Source organism: Harmonia axyridis, chromosome X (genome assembly GCF_914767665.1).
Source record: "Harmonia axyridis chromosome X, icHarAxyr1.1, whole genome shotgun sequence".
NCBI lineage: Eukaryota > Metazoa > Arthropoda > Insecta > Coleoptera > Coccinellidae > Harmonia > Harmonia axyridis.
This window is the reverse complement of record NC_059508.1, coordinates 36,454,947-36,462,446: the sequence shown is the minus strand read 5'-3', so window position 1 is coordinate 36,462,446 and position 7,500 is coordinate 36,454,947. Positions and strand designations below refer to the sequence as shown.

At 44.1% G+C, this 7,500-nt stretch overlaps 2 non-coding genes across 2 annotated transcripts in view; one reads left to right on the top strand and one right to left on the bottom strand.

The window, feature by feature from the left end:
* The window catches only part of LOC123687793, a 1,908-nt gene extending 607 nt beyond the window's left edge, over positions 1-1,301 (bottom strand). The window contains exon 1 of the ribosomal RNA XR_006749501.1: positions 1-1,301. This exon is cut by the window's left edge and continues 607 nt beyond it. This is a non-coding gene — a ribosomal RNA (small subunit ribosomal RNA).
* Positions 1,302-4,938: 3,637 nt separating this feature from the next.
* LOC123688357 lies at positions 4,939-5,057 on the top strand. Its single transcript, XR_006749884.1, has one exon. It is a non-coding gene; the product is annotated as a 5S ribosomal RNA (ribosomal RNA).
* The last annotated feature ends 2,443 nt before the right edge of the window (positions 5,058-7,500 follow it).

Below are 7,500 nucleotides of genomic sequence, written 5' to 3'. Positions count from 1 at the left end.
CTGTCAATCCTTCCGGTGTCCGGGCCTGGTGAGGTTTCCCGTGTTGAGTCAAATTAAGCCGCAGGCTCCACTCCTGGTGGTGCCCTTCCGTCAATTCCTTTAAGTTTCAGCTTTGCAACCATACTTCCCCCGGAACCCAAAAGCTTTGGTTTCCCGGAAGCTGCCCGCCGAGTCATCGGAGGAACGTCGGCGGATCGCTAGCTGGCATAGTTTATGGTTAGAACTAGGGCGGTATCTGATCGCCTTCGAACCTCTAACTTTCGTTCTTGATCAATGAAAACGTTTTTGGCAAATGCTTTCGCTTCTGTCCGTCTTGCGACGATCCAAGAATTTCACCTCTAACGTCGCAATACGAATGCCCCCATCCGTTCCTGTTAATCATTACCTCGAGGTTCCGAAAACCAACAAAATAGAATCGAGGTCCTGTTTCATTATTCCATGCATAAAATATTCTGGCAAAATTTCAGCCTGCTTTAAGCACCTTAGTTTGTTCAAAGTAAAAGTGCCGGCCCACCTCGACACTCAGTGAAGAGCACCGCGGCGGGGCAATTTGGGCCGCCCTTGCGAACGACCCGCCGGCAGGACGTCTCGCGACACGCCAGTTGACACCGCGAACGATGAACCGGACGGCGCGAGACACAAATTCGACTACGAGCTTTTTAACCGCAACAACTTTAATATACGCTATTGGAGCTGGAATTACCGCGGCTGCTGGCACCAGACTTGCCCTCCAATGGATCCTCGTTAAAGGGTTTAGAGTGTACTCATTCCGATTACGGGGCCTCGGATGAGTCCCGTATCGTTATTTTTCGTCACTACCTCCCCGATCTGGGAGTGGGTAATTTGCGCGCCTGCTGCCTTCCTTGGATGTGGTAGCCATTTCTCAGGCTCCCTCTCCGGAATCGAACCCTGATTCCCCGTTACCCGTAACAACCATGGTAGGCGCAGAACCTACCATCGACAGTTGATAAGGCAGACATTTGAAAGATGCGTCGCCGGTACGAGACCATGCGATCAGCTTAAAGTTATTCAGAGTCACCAAATTGTACGATGACGAGCGAACCCGCCACCTATTGGTTTTGATCTAATAAAAGCGCTCCTTCCGTTCCCGGTCGGAGCTCTATTTGCATGTATTAGCTCTAGAATTACCACAGTTATCCAAGTAAATGTGGGTACGATCTAAGGAACCATAACTGATTTAATGAGCCTTTCGCGGTTTCACCTTAATTTGGCTTGTACTGAGACATGCATGGCTTAATCTTTGAGACAAGCATATGACTACTGGCAGGATCAACCAGGGAACTGCGTGCTTATACGATCGGTCCACGAGATTGCCGGTATGGCCAAACCCGTTCGCCTCTCGTCATGTGGCACTAGCCATGTCGATTGACTTCGACTAGCGCCGCACATCAGTAAGTGCAAGTCCTCGACGAAACGACGTAACAGCCCCCAGTCAGCATGAGACTCAAGCTATATATACATCATCATCATCTCGGACAAAACACCGATCAAAAATGAGAAAGTTTCTAGAAACAATCCCTCGCCAAGGCGTCCATATATAATACGAACCCCCGGCTATCAACTAATTTCTTATACACATTCCATCTCGACCCTTCGCTATACATGTGAATATAACGACACGGTGATTCGAGATTCAACAATATTTGTCGCTCGGAACGAATTGAGTGGTTGCAAATTTTTTGTGAACATAACCCGCAACGGGCAGAGGATCACGATTTTAAGGTTGGTCGCTTAAAGGCCATTCGACTACAAAGAGACGAAGCGGACCGCGACCTCGCTGCATGAGGTTGACGAAAGCGACCCAAGATGCGAAAGCCGAAACCAACACACCTTGCCAGTACCCAAACGCCGAGGTCGGATTCGGGTCTACCACTTACCAACTGAATATCATCCTAAAAAGAACTCCAAACAGTCTAGGACAGGACCCATTCTCCACCCCTTCTATATATGTCAGGAGAACCCCGGATTCCCCTCCAGACACGATTTAGCAAACTTTTCCCCGATCGATCCGACCCACCGAGGCCGTTTCGACCGTTCGCCGCGCCTACTAGAGCTGATTTCTTCGGACTCCGATCAGAAAATCCGCCGATGCATGTCGTTAACACCTAGTCCGCCTCGTCCGATCGATCGAGGCCGTTTCGACCGTTCGCCGCGCCTACTAGAGCTGATTTCTTCGGACTCCGATCAGAAAATCCGCCGATGCATGTCGTTAACACCTAGTCCGCCTCGTCCGATCGATCTAGGCCGTCTCGAACCACCCATCGCGCATCGAAAGTCGCATCTCTCGAACTCCGATCCGGAAATCGGCCGATGCATCACGTTAACTATTTCTTATATATCTAATATAATATACATGGAGACGGTAAGAATTCTTTTAATCGAAGATATACATATACTTCTCATCAATATCCAAAAGCTTATCGAAAAATAAATTACTCAACTTTTACGTGAAGAATCGTTCACCCAAACCTTATCCCCTATATATGTCAGGAGAACCCAAGGTTCCCCTCCAGACACGATTTAGCAAACTTTTCCCGATCGATCCGACCCACCGAGGCCGTCTCGACCGTCCGCTGCGCCTACTAGGGCCGATTTCTTCGGACTCCGATCAGAAAATATACCGATGCATGTCGTTAACACCTAGTCCGCCTCGTCCGATCTATCTAAACAGTCTCGACGCACCCAACACTCTTTCAAAGTCGGATTACTCGGACTCAATCTGAAAATGGACCGATGCATGACGTCAACACTTAGCCCGCCTCGTCTGATCTATCTAAGCCATCTCGACCCACCCAACACGCCTTCCAAGTCGGATCACTCGGACTTCGATCTGAAAATCTCCGGACTCATTTTTATGAATATCCCCAGTCAGTAAGAACGTTATTTCGCCAATATATACCAACAATAAACCATATTCCAATAGCTGAACCAAAAATATAATTCCCGATCCAAACGTTCTGCATCGCCCAACGCGACCACCTTCCCTATATATGTCAGGAGAGCACAGGGTTCCCCTCCAGACAACACTTACGCTCTATCCCCGACTCTCGGTCGATCGATAGGCCAGGTCAGCGGTGTCTGTTTCGGCCGAAGCTCGGACTTTGGTCAAAATGTTCCGATACAAAATTTGAACCAAGATAGATACAGATATGATTCCTTCTTAAATATACGTTGATTATCGAACAGAATATGGTAAATATTTTGCGATGACCGAGGATTTCATGAATTTTTTTTTTTTTTCGAAAAAATTTTCTATTATCGGAATTTCCTCAAATTTCATTTGGTTGCCTCCTAATGCTTATTAAAAATGATAACCAACAATCAGAATCATTATTTATCATTTATTTCAATTTTTATAATGAAAAACGTTCACGTCCTTTCGCGCCTCTCGATCGTCGTTTACGTGATGCATCGGTCAGCCCTAGTTTACGTGGTGCATCGGTAAGATCGAGTTCACGTTCTGCATCGGTCTGCCCGAGTTTACGTGGTGCATCGGTAAGATCGAGATTACGTGGTGCATCGGTAAGATCGAGTTCACGTTCTGCATCGGTCTGCCTGAGTTTACGTGGTGCATCGGTATGATCGAGTTTACGTTCTGCATCGGTGTGATCTAGTTTACGTTGTGCATCGGTAAGATCGAGATTACGTGAAGCATCGGTATGATCGAGTTTACGTTCTGCATCGGTCTGGACTCTGAGATATATTTTCGACGTGAAAATGTTCCGATACAACTTTTGAACCAGGATAGTTAGAGAGATGATTTTTTCTGGGATGTACGTTGATTGGGGAATGGATTGTGGAAAATAACTTGCCATGACCGAGGTGTTCTCGAATTTTTTTTTTTTTTCGAAAAATATTTTCTGATTTTGGATTTCACTCAAATTTGATTTCGTTGCCTTCTAATGTGTTCTAAAAGAGTAAATCAGTAATCAGAATCGAAAAATATTTTTCGGATTTTTTTTTTTTTGAAAAAAAATTTTCTGATTTTGGAATTTCCTCAAATTTGATTTGGTTGCCTTCTAATGTGTTTTTAAAGCGTAAATCAGTAATCAGAATCAATATTCATTGTCGACTTTAATTTTTATAAGGAAAAATGTTCACGTCCTTAAACGCCTCCCCATCATTAGCCCGAGTCCAAGTCGATGTCAGTCCCGAGCGGACGGTGTCAGATACTACCTATCGCCCCGGTCTGGACTTGGCGAGGTATTTCGACGTGAAATGTTCCGATACAACTTTTGAACCAGGATAGTTAGAGAGATGATTTCTTCTATGTTGTACGTTGATTGTGGAATGGATTGTGGGAAATAACTTGCCATGACCCAGGTGTTCTTGAATTTTTTTTTTTTTCGAAAAAAATTTTCTGATCTTGAAATTTCCTCAAATCTGATTGCGTTGCCTTCTAATGTGTACTAAAAGAGTAAATCAGTAATCAGAATCAATATTCATTGTCGACTTTAATTTTTATAAGGAAAAATGTTCACGTCCTTAAACGCCTCTCCATCGTTACCCCGACTCCAAGACGATGTTAGACCGGAGCGGACGGTGTCAAATGCGACCGATCTCCCCGGTCTGGACTTAGCGAGATATTCCGACGTGAAATGTTCCGATACAAAAATTTAACTGTGATAGTTAGAGAGATGGTTCCTTTTGTGATGTACGTTGATTGTGTAATAGAATATGGAAATAAACTTGAGATGACCGAGGTCTTCTGGGATTTTTTTTTTTTTTTCGAAAAATATTTTTCGATTTCGGAAATCCCTCAAATTTCATTGAGATATGTCCTAATGTGTTCTTAAAACTTAAATCAACAATCAGAATTAATATCCAAAAGTTATTTCATTTTTTATAAGGAAAAACGTTCACGTCCTTTCCGCTCCCAAAAAGTGAGATATCATAGAAAATATCGCTATATTTGTTGTTTACGGCCATACCACGCTGAAATTGCCAGTTCTCGTCAGAACACTGAAGCCAAGCAGCGTCGGGCGCGGTTAGTACTTGGATGGGTGACCGCTTGGGAACACCGCGTGCTGTAAGCTTTTTTTTTACGTTCTGCATCGGTCTGCCGAGATAACGTGGTGCATCGGTATGATCGAGTTTACGTTCTGCATCGGTAAGATCGAGATTACGTGATGCATCGGTAAGATTGAGATTACGTGGTGCATCGGTAAGATCGAGTTTACGTGGTGCATCGGTAAGATCCAATTCACGTTCTGCATCGGTAAGATCCAGTTCACGTGGTGCATCGGTAAGATCGAGATTACGTGGTGCATCGGTAAGATCGAGTTTACGTGGTGCATCGGTAAGATCCAATTCACGTTCTGCATCGGTAAGATCCAGTTCACGTGGTGCATCGGTAAGATTGAGATTACGTGGTGCATCGGTAAGATCGAGTTTACGTGGTGCATCGGTAAGATCCAATTCACGTTCTGCATCGGTAAGATCCAGTTCACGTGGTGCATCGGTAAGATTGAGATTACGTGGTGCATCGGTAAGATCGAGTTTACGTGGTGCATCGGTAAGATCCAATTCACGTTCTGCATCGGTAAGATCCAGTTCACGTGGTGCATCGGTAAGATCGAGATTACGTGGTGCATCGGTAAGATCGAGTTTACGTGGTGCATCGGTAAGATCCAATTCACGTTCTGCATCGGTAAGATCCAGTTCACGTGGTGCATCGGTAAGATTGAGATTACGTGGTGCATCGGTAAGATCCAGTTCACGTGGTGCATCGGTAAGATGGAGATTACGTGGTGCATCGGTAAGATCGAGATTACGTGGTGCATCGGTAAGATCTACTTTACGTTCTGCATCGGTCTGCCCTTGTTTACGTGGTGCATCGGTAAGATCGAGATTACGTGAAGCATCGGTATGATCGAGTTTACGTTCTGCATCGGTCTGCCCGATATTACGTGGTGCATCGGTCTGCCCTAGTTTACGTGGTGCATCGGTTTGGACTTAGAGATATATTTTCGACGTGAAAATGTTCCGATACAACTTTTGAACCAGGATAGTTAGAGAGATGATTTTTTCTGGGATGTACGTGGATCGGGGAATGGATTGTGGGAAATAACTTGCCATGACCGAGGTGTCCTCGAATTTTTTTTTTTTTCGAAAAAAATTTTCTGATTGTGGAATTTTCTCAAATTTGATTTGGTTGCCTCCTAATGTGTTCTAAAAGAGTAAATCAGTAATCGGAATCGAAAAATATTTTTCGGATTTTTTTTTTTTTCGAAAAAAATTTTCTGATCGTGGAATTTCCTCAAATTCGATTTGGTTGCCTTCTAATGTGTTTTTAAAGCGTAAATCAGTAATCAGAATCAATATTCATTGTCGACTTTAATTTTTATAAGGAAAAATGTTCACGTCCTTAAACGCCTCCCCATCATCAGCCCGAGTCCAAGTCGATGTCAGTCCCGAGCGGACGGTGTCAGATACTACCTATCGCCGAGGTCTGGACTTGGCGAGATATTACGACGTGAAATGTTCCGATACAACTTTTGAACCAGGATAGTTAGAGAGATGATTTCTTCTATGTTGTACGTTGATTGTGGAATGAAATACGGAAAATAACTCGCCATGACCGAGGTGATTACGATTTTTTTTTTTTTTCGAAAAAAATTTTCTGATCGTGGAATTTTCTCAAATTTGATTTGGTTGCCTCCTTATATGTTCTAGTAGCGATAATCAACAATCAGAATCAAAATCCATGGTCGGGTTTGATTTTTATAAGGAAAAATGTTCACGTCCTTTTTTACAACCCCGACTCATTGACGATGTTAGAACCGAGCCGGCGGTGTCAGATACGACCGATCGCCCCGGTCCCGATCGTCATTTACGTTGTGCATCGGTCTGCCCGAGATTACGTGGTGCATCGGTATGATCGAGTTTACGTGGTGCATCGGTAAGATCCAATTCACGTTCTGCATCGGTAAGATCCAATTCACGTTCTGCATCGGTAAGATCCAGTTCACGTGGTGCATCGGTAAGATGGAGATTACGTGGTGCATCGGTAAGATCGAGATTACGTGGTGCATCGGTAAGATCTACTTTACGTTCTGCATCGGTCTGCCCTTGTTTACGTGGTGCATCGGTAAGATCGAGATTACGTGAAGCATCGGTATGATCGAGTTTACGTTCTGCATCGGTCTGCCCGATATTACGTGGTGCATCGGTCTGCCCTAGTTTACGTGGTGCATCGGTTTGGACTTAGAGATATATTTTCGACGTGAAAATGTTCCGATACAACTTTTGAACCAGGATAGTTAGAGAGATGATTTTTTCTGGGATGTACGTGGATCGGGGAATGGATTGTGGGAAATAACTTGCCATGACCGAGGTGTCCTCGAATTTTTTTTTTTTTCGAAAAAAATTTTCTGATTGTGGAATTTTCTCAAATTTGATTTGGTTGCCTCCTAATGTGTTCTAAAAGAGTAAATCAGTAATCGGAATCGAAAAATATTTTTCGGATTTTTTTTTTTT